At 43.4% G+C, this 14,700-nt stretch overlaps 1 long non-coding RNA gene across 2 annotated transcripts; it reads left to right on the forward strand.

Annotated features, from left to right (window-relative positions):
• The first annotated feature begins 6 nt into the window (after nt 1-6).
• LOC102467676 (uncharacterized) lies at nt 7-11,892 on the forward strand. Of its 2 annotated transcripts, none has more exons than XR_003546887.1 (3): nt 7-223; nt 941-1,066; nt 11,814-11,892. It is a non-coding gene; the product is annotated as an uncharacterized LOC102467676 (long non-coding RNA). The 2 variants fall into 2 exon arrangements; XR_333532.2 differs by lacking the exon at nt 11,814-11,892 and adding an exon at nt 7,264-7,333.
• The last annotated feature ends 2,808 nt before the right edge of the window (nt 11,893-14,700 follow it).

The raw sequence follows: 14,700 nt of genomic DNA on the forward strand, positions 1-14,700 counted from the left end.
ACCGCTGCTAGAAAGGCGAGGCCGGCGGCTGACCGCTGAGCTGTGACCCTTCAGATCTGGATCTCGCCACCGGCTGGGACGTGAAGAGTCGGAGGCAGTTGTAGCATTTGGAAACGAGTTCGTCCCCGAAGGGCGTAGGAGAATTGTTTCCTCAGCTCGAAATTTGGAAAATCGCAGGCATTTCTTAGGAGATGCAGATTTTAGAGACGGGAGTGTACTAGAGGTACTTACTGGATTGCAGCTCTGCACACATTCCAGGCGCCCTCGGCTTTGGCTGAGATGCGCCATGCTTCCCACCTAGCTACTGAGGAAACGTCAGTGCGGTAGACAGGCCAGAACAAAAAAAAAAAAAAAAAAAAAAAAAAGTGGGTAATTTGGGCCAATAATAATAAATTAGCTTGTGTTTGAATAAGCCAAGCCCTTGCGGTTTTGTTAACTTGGATTGGAGTGGGAAGCGCCTGCTCCTACAAAAGTGACTTTTAAAAAATTAGAATGGACTCCTCTTAAGGCCACGCAATTTTTAAAAAGGGCGGAGAGTGGGTTGGAAATTATGTTAAATAATAAAATGGATGTGGGTCCTAGTCTGGCCTATTCTAGAAAAAGGCTGTTTTCCCCATCTTTTCCTTGCAACATTTTCTAGATTCTTGGGATACGAAAATTAACAAAACAGATCATCCTTCATAGTCAGGCATATAAATACTATACATGATACTACTATACAGCGTGATATTTTGGTCTCTCTTTTGGTTAGGGAAGGTAGACAATAATGACAAAGCAGTGTTTCATTTGTTCATGTAACCCGTTATAGAGTATGCTCCTGGATACCGTATTTGGAACTGGGAACGCCATGAAGAGCTCATATCTTCACGGGGCTCACTGTCTGATGGGTTTTTCCTATTGCTATATAGACATTTTAATCTTTATTTATTTCTTCCATAAGTGACAAAGCCAGAGTGAGAGACGCACACGACACCTGCAGTAGGGTCCTGACAGTGCTATCCACCACCACCCTCCAATCAGCCCGCATCATGGTAACCCGAGTGCCAGGCTTGGAAGATTTCCACAGGTGAGCTCAGAAGGTTCCCGCGGGGGTCAGCCTTGTAAAGCTTGGCATCTTACAGCTGCACCACCATCTAGCCCCCATTACTATATTTTCAATACTTGGTTGAAACTACATTTTCCTGAAAATGCAGAAGATGGAGCCACTTCTCTCTTTTTAATACGGAAATAATATTATGGCATTTATCCAACTCTTAAAAAAAACAGAGAAATTAAAAAGATAATAGAAAGCTTCTTCAGAATGGTAAGTTTAGGAGTTTTGGGTGCTTTTGGTTTCCATGTCAACTCATAAACAAATCCTGCTGTTAAATTCAAAGTTTTCCCTAAAAAATAGAACTGTAGATGTTAACACATTAAAAGATATGCTAGGGGCTGGACTGCAGAGCAGTGATAAAACATGACACTCTGCATGGCAATCCTACCTGGGAAGGTCCCCAGTTCAGATCTGGAGACTTCCCTGAGTACAATGGGCAGACACATGCCTATGATATGGTATTGGCTGAAGACTGGGGGTGAAAGGTGGTATCAAGACCCTGTTGGGGGGAACCAGCAGTTAGCGTAATGGCTATGTCGCTGGACTCCCACGTAGTAGACCGCGGTTCACATCCCAGACCCAGTGGCTTAAAACTCATGCCAGGCACGTGTGCGTGCGTGCGTGCCCAAGATCCCGAGAGGAGAATGGAGGAGAAGGGATTGCGGCGTGACCATCCCCTCTCGGGGGTGATTTCTCGCTTTCTGTCTCTATGTCTCTCTCTATCTGGCGAGCGCACGTGCCCTGTAGCGAAAAAACCTCTCAAAAAAAAAAAAAAAAAAAAACCCTGTTGGGGTGCTAGCTCACTCTTTCTCATGGAAGAAATAAATAAAATTTATATATATACATATTTTTAAAAGGTATATGCTGCTGGATTATGTATTTTACAAGATTTAAGGCTACTTAGTACAATGAGAATATTATAGATTTCAGGAAATTCAGAATTTAGTATGGTGCTTCAAATGTAAAACATAGTTCTGTAAAGGCATGCCATATGAATTGAATGAATGAATCATTAATAAGCCAGTGAGCCTCAGGAGAGCCAAAAATTCTGGAACAACACACTTCTCACATAATGGCCCGTCACCATTTTTCAAAAACCCTACTTGAATAAACCTGTTCTTGCTCTAGCAGTTTTTATTGGTATATGTTTCAGATGCTCACATGCAGAACGTAATAACTTATTTATAACAGAAAGAAACAGAACCAATTTTTCTTTTCATATGTTGTCAACAATTACATAAGCCAAAATAAGCAGCTGTGAAAGTGTGCGTAGCTATTTCAATGGGTGAAAATGTGCATAGTTATTTTTCTAAGAGAGGTGGGGAATGGTATCTAGGGAAAAAACTAGAAGGCAATAAAGTGATAAATGTCTCATGCTTATTTATGTCTCATGCTTTTTTAGCTTATATATATTTTTAGCTAAACTGTAAGGTAAGATATACCATTTTCTTTTCCTTTCTTTTTTTAAAAATTTGTCAGAGGGCACATGTGCTCACCACAGAAAGAGAGAAGGAGAGGGAGGGAGAGAGCATCCCCCAGATGGTACGGTCATGCTACAGCCCCTGATCCTCCGTTTCACCTTCCCATCAGGATTTGGGGCATGCGTGCAAACATGCCCAGCATGTTTCCTAAGCGTAAGGTCTGGAATTCAAGCTGTGTCTTTGGCTATGTAGGATCCAGCTCCCTTAACTAGTAGGCCATGGGCCTGGCCCAAGATAAGCTGTTTTTAAGTTAAATGGCTACTTCCCAAATTTTAAAAATCATGTTTCCTAGTTATAAATGTAACAGTCTTAAAAGTTAGGGCATGAAGGGATAGCAGGTGGCATAATGGTTACGTAGCTGGACTCCCACAGTCGACGTGGTTTGTGTTCCGGATCAGGTAGCTTAAAACTCATGCCGGGTGTGTGTACGTATGTGCCCACAAACTCCAAGAGGAGAACAGAAGAGAAGGGATTGAGGTGTGGCCATCTCCCCAGGAGGGTGATTTCCCATTTTCTGTTTCTGTTTCTCTCTGGTGAGCACACACTCCCTACAGCAAAAATCTCTAAAAAAGTTAGGGCATGGGGCCAGCAGTGACATGATAGTTAAGGTGCTGGACTCCAACATGGCCAACTGTGGTTTGAGTTCCAGACCTGGAGGCTTGAAAATCACTCCAGGCACATGTGTATGCATGCCCAAAATTCCAGGAGGGAGAATAGAGGAGGAGAGATTGCAGTTCCAGGAGGAGAATAGAGGAGGAGAGATTGCAGTGTAGCCGTCCCTAACCCCTCCGGCACCAGGAGTGATATCTCACTTCTCCACTCACTGCTCACTGTCTCTCTCTCTGGCAAGTACATGTGCCCCTATAGCAAAAAAACCTTTAAAAAAAATTATGGCCACTCAGTAATGTGGTGGTTAAGGTGGCTGGATTCTACACGGCCAACTGTATAGTTTAAGTCCTGGACCCTGTGGCCTGAAAAGCATGCTAAATACGTGTGCACGTCGGTCCAAAATCCCAAAAGGAGAAATGGAAGAGAAGGGATTGTGGCATGACCACCCTCCATGAACAGTGCTTTCTCATTTCCCCTCTCTCTGGTGAACACATGCACCCTGTAGGAAAAAAAAAAGTTAGCTTATACAAAAACAAAGTATTTCCCTGTTCTATACCTCTATAATCCCACCTTTTTTTTCTTTGCTTTTGGGCACGTGTGCTAACCAGAGAGACAGAAAGCGAGAAATCATCCCCCAGGAGGATGACCACACTTCAGTCCCTTCTCCTCCATTCTCCTCTTGGGATTTTGGACGCACATACCTATGCACCCGGTGTGAATTTCAAGCTGCTGGGTCCAGGACTTGAACTGTAGTTGACTGCTTGGGAGTCCAGCGACATAATGATGACACCGTCTACTGGTTCCTATAACATCTCTTCTTAAATTTTTTTTCTTTATTCCTGATGGCGCGCACAAGCATGTGAGAGCAAGAAAGCAAGATAAGTGATTTCCACAGGGTTTGGTCTCACTGTTATTCCCTTTTTCCGGTCCTCCAGCCCACTGAATCTCGAGTACTCACTCATATATGCCTGGAGTGTTTCAGGCTGACCAAGCTGCGATGCAAACCATGGTCACCATGTGGAATCTGGCTTCTCCTGAGTAATGCATTATCCCTATGCTGGCCCTAACTCAACACCCTTGAGTCCTATTCCTTTCCCCCCAAAGGCTGAGCATATTTTACTATTACTATTGCATAGCCTACATGTCAAAATCAGAAAAGTAGTCTCCGAATGTTGCACTTTTCAGTCACGTGGCATGTGGTTTATTTTGCTATTGAATTAGTTGGGAAAACATGTTTGTTATGCACTGATACTATAAGTGTGCTAAAATAACACTGTATGTCAACATTACCAGACTAAGCACTAATCACAATATTCCCAACTCATGAGAAAGCAATTGGCAGAAAAATTAGGAAACAAAAAATGAATATCTTATTATAGCAGGATTTCTTCACAAGAATTATAAATGTAAATGAGACTGCAACCAAAGTTAGTTTCCAGGTGGCTCTCTTGTTAGCAAACAAGGAAAGCGATTTACTAATGGTAAGTTCATTAAATTGTATTTTAGTGCAGAAGTTAAAGAAATGTGTCCAGAGAAAACAAACTTATTTAAGACTATTAGCCTTCCAGTAAGTTGCTCAGCATTGAGGACATTGGGAATAACATCAATAGTTAGTTAAAACACACACACACACACACACACACACACACACACACACACACACACACACACACACACACACACAGCTGTAGCCAGCAGGTGGTGTAGTGGTTTCTGTACTGAACTCCCATATGGCTGACCAGGATTTGAGTCCTGAACTTGGCGGCTTGAGAATTTGTGTGCCCAAAATCCCAGGAGGATAATGGAGGAGAAAGGATTGTGTGTGGCCATCCCCCTTGGGGAATGATTTCTTTCTTTTTTTCTTTTAAGAAGTATTTTATTTAACTTTATTTATTTATTCATTTTATTTTAATTTGACCAGAGAGGGACAGAGTGAGAGAGAGAGAGAGAGAAAGCAAGCTGCCAGGTCCAGGACTTGAACCACGGTTGGCCGTATGGGAGACCAGTGCCCTTAATCACTACGCCACCTGCCAGCCCCCGGGAATGATTTCTTACTTTCCCTCTCACTGTCTCTGTTTCTCTCTAACAAGTACACGTGCCCTATGGCAAAAACCTAAACAAACAAACAAAAAAGACAAAGCTAATATTATAGTTCCAACTATCTTTCCTTGTTTCTCTGTATTTAAAATTTTCATTTATTTCTGGGCCAACTTGTGATGTAGTCTTTAAGGTCACTAGATCCCACATGGCCAACTGCATGGTTTGAGTCCTGAACCTAGCAACTTGGAAAAACACTCTAGGCATGTGTCCATGTGCCTAAAATCCAAAACCCTGACAGGAGGGAGAAGGGTAGGAGAAAAGACTGTGTGGTGACCATCCCCACAGAGGGCGCTTTCTCGCTTTCTTGTTGTCTCTTTCTGCAAGTACATGCATCCTCTGGGAAAAAAAAATTAAATTCATATATTTCTTCAGAGAGAGAGAGACACCCACAACAGGCTCATCATGCCCAGATCCACCCCTAGTGCCAGGCAGCCCAGATCATGGGGATGTGCTTATGTACCCAGCATGCTCAGGAAGGTCTCGAATGTGAACCAAGAACCTCTCCTGTGTGGATGCAGTTACGCTACGGCTGTGCCACCACACGGCCCCTTTCCCTGTCTCTCTCAATGAATTGACATATGCTGCTGATACTGCTCACTTGTTTCTCACTTGCAGTGTCAATGCCAGGTATGAGGTGTTGGGTCCTGTTCCTCAGGAGCAGTTCTTTTCAGCAGTTCTTTTCAGTTCATTAGCTCCTTATTCCCATGTTCCTGAGTAACATGTTACACTCTGACATCTTCATTTAAAAATGATAGATATTGTTTATTGATTTATTTTCATGGAAGATGAGGATGGCATTTTCTTCTCTCTTGCCATTCTATCTCCTTTGGCTCCAACCTCCCTGTTATTTCACAGGTTTTCTCTCTCTCTCTCTCTTTTTTTTTTTTTTTTTGGAGAGGTTTTTGCTATAGGGTGCATGTGCTCGCTAGAAAGAGAGAGAGAGACAGTGAGACAGAAAGTGAGAAATCAACCCCCCGGGGGGATGGCCACACTGCAATCTCTTCTCCATTCTCCTCTCAGGATCTTGGGCACACGCGCTCATGCGCCCAGCATGAGTTTAAGCCAAGGGTTCTGGGATTTGGACCGCTGTCAACTACATGGGAGTCCAGTGATGTAGCCATTACGCCATCTCCTGGTCCCCAAAATGATTATTCTTTAAAAAAATCTGTTTTTCTTGGGGCCGGCAGGTGACATGGTGGTTAAGGGTGCTGGACTCCCATATGGTCAACCGTGGTTCAAGTCCCGGACCTGGTGGCTTGCTTTCTCACTTTCTCTTTCTCTCTTTCTCACTCTGTCCCTCTCTGGAAAAATTAAAATAAATAAATAAATGAATTAATTAATAAAGTTGAATAAGATTTTAAAAAAATCTGTTTTTCTTAGTTGGACCATAACTTTTATAGCTATCAAGACAGAAAACTACATGTTTCTCTTTTTTTTTTAAGAATTATTTTATTTAACTGTATTTATTTTTATTTTACCAGTGTGTGTGTGAGAGAGAGAGGGAAAGTGAGAAAGCAACCCACTGGGTCTAGGACTCGAACCTTGGTTGGCCATATGGGAGTCCAGTGCCCTTAACCACCACGCCACTTGCGGGTCCCCTTCATGTCTTTATTTATTTATTTAGGTCTTTGCCATAGGGTGCATGCACTTGCTAGAAAGAGAGCCAGAGAGAGAGACAGTGAGAGGGGAAGTGAGAAATAACCCCCCTAGGGGAGATGGCCACACTGTAATCCCTTCTCCTCCATTCTCCTCCTGGGATCTTGGGCATGCACGCACATGTGGCTGGTGTGATTTTCAAGCTGCCAGGTCTGGGACTCAAACCATGGTTGCCCATGAGGGCATACGGTGTCTTAACCACCGTGCTACCTGCTGGCCCCAACTTCGTATCATTGTTGACTGTGACCCTAGTTTACTGATTATTATTTTGCCTATGAAGTCTTGGTGCTATTGTATAACCCTTTTCTTTCATTCCCTCTACAGCCTTCCGTATGTCCTTACTCGAGTGTAGCCGAATTCGAATTATTTCCCAGCCTGTGGTGTCTTCTTCATCTTATCCTCCATAAACCTGTAACAACCATAATTCAAACATTGGTTTTATTATGTTGAGAGTGCTACAAAAGATAAATGGATGGTTCTTTTTTGTTAGATGCATCCAAATGAGCTCGGAACAGAAGACTGCACAGGTGCAGGGCATAGAGACCCTTACTCCTCTCTTTCAGTTTTCTATTCAAAATATGTGAGAAAATTCTGAGTTAAAATGAAAGGTTTATATGTAACTCCAATCGCCCTGGTTCTGGCCTTCAAATGATTGCAGAAACTCCAGCCTCCTGCAAAGTACATCGCCGACTCAATTATTTCTGAGAGCCCCCATGAGGAGTCCCACACCTGTTCAGAAACAAATCCAATTGTATGATATCCCACCAGGTGCTGCTTCTACTCCCTGCTGCTTTACCAGATGCTCGTCTGTCCTGGTGGTGGTAAAGAGACATGCTGGTGACTAGAGGAAAATAACCTTATTTGCCCTTTTATTATAGCCCTAATATGCTCCAGTATTAGTAAAACACTTCTCATTTTACTTATGCAGTCCTTCTTAAAAAGGTTTTTGTCAGAGGGCTCATGTGCTCACTGGAGACAGAAGAAGGGAAAGTGAGAAATCACTACCCCAGGGGCGTGGCGTGTCACAGTCCTTTCTCTTCCATTCTCCTCTCAGGACTTTGGGCATGCATGGACAGGTGCCTGGTGTGATTTTTAAGCTCTCAGGTCTGGGATTCAAACCTCAGTCGGCCACATGGGAATGCAGCACCTTAACCACCATGCCACCTGCCAGCCCCTATGTAGTCCTCTTTTAAAGTAAGACCTAAATATGGGTCCAGGTAAGTTGCAGGAATGAATTCAATGAATAACTGAAGATACTTCCAAAATTTCTTGGAAAACCCCAAGTAAAATACAAATTTATTTTGGTACCAAAAAATGAAATACATACACATTTCCCATGAACTTTTTTTTTTTTTTGAGAGGTTTTCGCTATAGGGCGCGTGCGCTCGCCAGACAGACAGAGAGAGACATAGAGATAGAAAGCGAGAAATCACCCCCCAGGGGGGGATGGTTACACCGCAATCCCTTCTCCTCCATTCTCCTCCTGGGATCTTGGGCACGCACGCACACGCACCCGGTGTGAGTTTAAGCCACCGGGTCCGGGACATGAACCGCGGTCGACTATGTGAGAGTCCAGCACCATAGCCATTATGCTAACTGCTGGTTCCCTCCCATGAACTTTTTGAAGACCCTCTCCTATTACCTTTGGCTCAGAATCCCTATCCCCTTGTATATGCCAATGGTTAAAGTTCTGTTATTGGATCTGATATAGTAATGTCATACCTGCCTCCTTCTTTCCTCAGGTAGGACTTCCCTCTTCAAAAACAGGCCTGTGGCCTACAGCAGTGTACAATAACAACTGTTAGATAATAGAAAAGACAGTAGCTTTCACTGGTGCTCGTCGCCGCTTCTGTGTTATAATACAATGGGAGGTTTTTGGTGATGCATGAAATTTGTGTGTGTGTGTGTGTGTGTTTTCCTTAGATTTTTGCCATCGGGCAAGTGTGTTCTGCAGGAGACACACAGAGAGAAGGAAAGTAAGACATTACTCCCCTGGGAGGATGTGGAGGGGTGGGGGGGCATACCCCACACCAGCCTGATTATATCCTAGGCTGATCCTCTTATGCTCCAGGAGTTTGGCAAATTCTTTTAGTTCTTTTTGCAGAGCTTTGATGTTTTGGACTCCTTAAGGTTTTGCTCTAGCTTCATATCACCAGGAGGGGTAACACAGGGCTCCCGGAGGCCACCTCTGAGTTGCCCTCCCCCTTGCTGGCTCCCATCTTACTCTAGGGCTGGGAGGCCCTCCAGGCTGCCTCAGGGCACCAGCTCCACTCCAGCTGGAGGCCACAGTAGCCTCTGCACAACTCAGGGGGTGCGGGGACAATGGAAAAATCTCTCGCATCTCTTGGCCCACCAGGAGGGCCTTGGAAAATTTGCCTGGTCCAAGGGTCAACCCATCCCAGCTCTGGTCCTCCTGGCCCATTACCTCCACCTCCTGGTGAGGTTGAGAAGGTAAAGTCTGAACCCTGGTGTCCTGCCACAGGGAAACAAGGAACCCCAAGCTGGGGCCTGGAGGAAACTTTTTTGGCTATTCCCCCCCCCATATACTTTCCCTTGAAGTGTGTGTTTCTGTGTGTGTGTGTGTGTGTGTGTGTGTGTGTGTGTGTGCGCGCGCGCATGTGCATAGACAGATGGATCTTCAAAGTCATGTCTAAAACTATATTTATTATTCTGATCGCCAGATATTTCCCCTCTTCTGGTCTTATGTTTTTTTCACATTAATATCAGCCTCTCAGGACAGCAGGTGGTCACTTTAATGTGGAACAGTGATTGAGGTGCTGGACTCCCACAGGCAGACTGTGGTTTGAGTCCTAGACCTGGTGGCTGCTTTCTCACTTTTCCTCTCTCTCTCTCTCTCTCTCTCTCTCTCTCTCTGTGTGTGTGTGTGTGTGTATGTGTCTGTCTCTCTCAGGTCAAAGTAAAAAATAATAAAGGACCAGCAGATGGCATAATGGTTACATCACTCGACTCCCACAGTCGACCACGGTTCGAGTGCCAGACTCAGCAGCTTAAAACTCAAACTGGGTGCATGTGCATGCGTGCTCAAAATCCCAAGAGGAGAATGGAGGAGAGGGGACTGTGGCATGGCTATCCCCCCAGGTGGGGGGATCATTTCTCATTTTCTGTCTCTCTGTCTCTTTCCATCTCTTCAGCGAGTGCACATGCCCTATGGCAAAAATCACTCTAAATAATAATAATGATGATAAATAAAGTTTAAATAATTATTTAAAAAATATCGGTTTCTCAGTCATCTAGGCTTAAAATACTCAAGTAATTTTGTATTTTCCTCATAATCAATAGGTCCCACTTAAAACATTTTAAAATGTTCAATGTAAATACATAATTTTGGTTTCTTAGTACAAAACTTAAACATATTCATTTTAGAAAAATTAGAAGGCATAGTTCTGTAGTACAGGCATAATGTGCTGGTCAAGAGAAGCTGGGGGAGGGACCAGCAGTTAGCGTAATGGCTATGTCTCTGGACTCCCATGTAGTCGACCACGGTTCGCGTCCTGGACCTGGTGGCTTAAAACTCATGCCAGGCACGTGTGCATGTGTGCCCAAGATCCCGAGAGGAGAATGGAGGAGAAGGGATTGCGGCGTGGCCATCCCCCCTGGGGGGTGATTTCTCGCTTTCTGTCTCTCTGTCTCTCTCTTTCTGTCTGGCGAGCGCACATGCCCTATGGCGAAAACCTCTCCAAAAAAAAAAAAAAAAGAGAGAAGCTGGGGCGGGGGGAGCGTTTTGCAGGTGGTGTAGTAGTTAAGGTGCTGGACTTGCACATGGCTAACTGTGGTTCAAATCCTGGACCCAGAAGCTTCAAACTCACACCAGACGTGTGTGCATGCGTGCCCACAATCCCAAGAAGAGACAGGAGGAAGAGGGATTGTGGCACGGCCATCCCCCCTGGGGGGATGATTTTTCACTCTGTCTCTGTCTCTGTCTCTCTGGCCACACCTTTGCCCTATAGAAAAACTCTCTCAAAAAGAAAAAAAGTGGGACCAGCAGATGACGTAATGGTTATGTTGCTGGACTCCCACGTAGTCCACTGTGACTTGAGTCCCAGATGGGATGGTTTAAAATCAACCTAGGTGCATGTGTGTGCATGCCCAAGATCCCAAGAGGAAAACGGAGGAGAAGAGATTGTGGCATGGCTATTCCCCCTGGGGGGTGATTCTTGCTTTCTGTCTCTCTGTCTCTCTGGCGAGCGTACATGCCCTATAGCAAAAACTTCTCAAAAAATTAATTAAAAATAAATAAATAAAAGGCAACTGAGGTTCAACTCTCTAGCCTGGTCAGCTTGAAATACCTAGGCATAGACATATACATGAATGTCTAAGATTCTTCAAGCTGGAGGACTGGAGGAAGGGGATGGTTCTGTGACCAGACCCTGTGAAGGGTACTCACCTCTCTCTCTGTCTTTTTCTCATTCTCACATGCACACATATGTACTCTATTATGAAAAAAGAAAACAAATCTTAAAAAAGTTAGAAAGCCACTCTTTTCTTCAGAAGCTATTATCAAATCAATGGTATGGGACCAGCAGGTAACATGGAAGTTAAAATGGCTGGATCCTATAAAGCTGTGGTTTAAGTCTCAGACCCAGCAGCTTGAAAAATCATACTGGGGGGCTGGCAGGCGGCGTGGTGGTTAAAGGTACTGACTTTTCCACATGGCCGACCACAGTTTGAGTCCTGGACCTGGTGGCTTGCTTTCTCACTTTCCCTCTCTCTGTCTGTCTCACTGGTCAAATAAAATAATAATAATAATAATAATAAATAAAATTAAATAATTCTTTTTTTTAAAAAAACTTCAGTGTCATTAATTCTTATGTGAGAAGCCTGTTAAAATTCATGTTTCTGGGCTCCTTCCTTAGGAATTGATTCAACACAATTGGAGAAAAACCCAGGAACCTATGGCTTCGACAAGCACCCTAAGTAACTCTAGTCCATGCATTCCAGGGGCCATGACTTGAGAAACACCAATCTAGTATAGTATCAGGTAAGAACCACTTACTGTTTGTTGAAAAATATAGCCGATAATTAATATGCATACAGTAAGAATTAGGACTCATTGGCTTATAATTATGATAATGAACCTTCGTAATTGTTTATTGACTGTCTAACATGTGGTGCTTTGGGGCATAGAAGAGAATATTAAGTATGGTCACCCAGAGGCCGAAATGTGATGAATGGAGACTACAAGATCAGAACCCAGACATGCCATTGACTAGTTGTGCAAGTTTGGGTAGGTCAATTTGTCCATTTACTTTTCTTAACTTCAGTTTTCACATTTCATAAAAAGAAAAAAAAAATGTAAAAAGGCAGGGGGAGGGGCATGCTGGATCCCATAAGGTTGATTGCAAGATTTGAGTTCCAGACGCAGCATCTTGCAAAAACACAGCAGCATGGCCAGCAGGTGGTGTGATGGTTAAGATGCTGGACTCCCACATGGCTGAGCATGGTTCAAGTCCCAGAGCTGGCATCTTATTTTTTCATTTTTCCTGTCTCTCTGTCTCTCTCTGGTGAGTGCACATGCCCTATAGCAAACTTAAAAAAAAAAAATGGTAGATAAATAATTCTTTTTAAAAAAGAATTATTTTGGGACCAGCAGTTAGTGTAATGGCTATGTTGGTGGACTCCCATGTAGTCGACCACGGTTCAAATCCCAGACCCGGTGGCTTAAACTCACATCGGGCGCGTGTGCGTGCGTGCCCAATGTAGCAAAAACCTCTCAAAAAAAAAAAAAAAAGAATTATTTTAACTTTATTTTAAATTATTTTAATTTTATTTATTCATTTATTTATTTTTAATATGACTAGAGAAAGACACACACATACAGAGAGAGAGAGAGAGAGAGAGAGAGAGTGACAAAGCAAGCAACCAGGTCCGGGGCTTGAACCATGGCTGGCCATGTGGGAGTCTAGCACTTTAACCACCATGCCACCTCCTGGTCCTAATAAATTTTTTTTTTTAAGAAACAGATTTTTTGCTATAGGGTACATGTGCTTACTAGAGAGAGACAGAGAGACAAAGTGAGAAATCAACCCCCACAGGGGTGGTCATGCCGCATCCCTTTTCCTCCATTCTCCTCTCAGGATTTTGGGCACACGTGCATGCACACTTGGCCTGAGTTTCAAGCCACTGGGTCTGAAACTTGAACCCTAGTCAGCTCTATGGGAGTCCAGCACCTTAACCACTATGCCACCTGCTGGTCCCTAAATAAAAAACTCTTAAACAAAACAAAAAACAAATCCCAAGAGGTGAATGGAGGAGAAGGAACTGTGGTATGGCAATCCTCCATCATCCGCCATCCACCATGGAGGTGTTTGCTGACTTTCCATATCTTCCTCTCTTTATCTCTCTGATAAGCCCACATGCCTTATAGCAAAATTAAAAATAAATAAATAAATAAGACAGGGGGAGAATTTTAGCATGAATAGTTTTACCTTGATGTTTTTGTGAGGGAAAAGAAGCTTATAACAATTTATCAATTTTTTTCTTTTTTCTTTCTTTTCCTTTCTTTTTTTATTTTAGGTTTTTGCCATAGGGCATGTGCACTTGCCAGAGAGAGGGAGTGAGAAAGAAAATTAAAAATCACCTCCGGGGGGATGGCCACACCACAATCCCTTCTGCTCTATTCTCCTCCTGGGATTTTAGACATGCATGCACACGTGCCTCGTGTGATTTTCAAGTTGCCAGGGCCAGGAATGGAATCGCAATTAGCCATGTGAGAGTGCAGCGCTTTAACTACCACACCACCTGCAGTCCCCCATTTATAAATTATAGAAAGTTTTTCCAATGTGTAATTATTGTCACTGCCCTCTAATACATTATGATTAGTTAGGAAGTATCTAGAAATAAGGTAAAAATAAGACACCTAGAGGGCCAGCCAGTGGCATGGTGGTTAAGATGGCTGGATCCCACATGGCCAACTGTGTGGTTTGAGTTCTGGACCCCGGCAGCTTGAATAACATGCCAGGTGCTTATGTGAGTATGCTAAAAATTCCAAGAGGAGGATGGAGGAAGAGGGATTGTGGTATGGCCGTCTCCCCGAGTGGCACTTTTTCAGTCCTCCCATCCCCTGTCTCTCTTCAGTGACCACATGTGGACTACTACAAAAACTGAAAAAAGGGGCACCTATAGGCAGTGCCTTGGGGCTATTCTGAAGCGTATCCCAGAAAGATGAGAATTACATACCAACTCAGTATGAAATGAATCAGCTTAGCTACTTATAATTGTCCCTTAGAAAATGTGATTCACTGCTTAAAAGAAGTAAAATTGGGGCTTGACCTGGTAGTTTAGTGGTTAAAGGAGTCAGATAGCAGGCTAGCAGGTGGCATAGTGGTTCAGGCATTGGACTTCCACATGGCCACCTGCAGTTTGAATTCCAGACCTGGCAGCTTCCTTTCTTGCTTTCCTTCTCTCTCTTTCTCTGTCTCTCTGATGAATGCATGTGCCTTATATAACATTTAAAATAAAAATAGGGGCTGGAAGATTGCCTGATGGTTAAGGGCTCTGGACTCCCACATGACTGTGGTTTGAGTTCTGGACCTGGCAGCTTGCTTTCTCACTTTCCCTCTCTCTCTCTCACTCTGTCCCTCTCTGGTCAAATTAAAATAAATAAAGAAAGGAAGGAAGGAAAAAAGAAAGGAAGAAAAAAAGAAAGACAGTTAAATAAAGTAATTATTTTTTAACAGTTTTTTTTATTATTATTTTATTTAACCTTATTTATTTATTATAATTTGATGAGAGAGAGGGAAA

The sequence above is a fragment of the Tupaia chinensis genome, unplaced genomic scaffold, assembly GCF_000334495.1.
Source record: "Tupaia chinensis unplaced genomic scaffold, TupChi_1.0 Scaffold000063_1, whole genome shotgun sequence".
Lineage (NCBI taxonomy): Eukaryota > Metazoa > Chordata > Mammalia > Scandentia > Tupaiidae > Tupaia > Tupaia belangeri.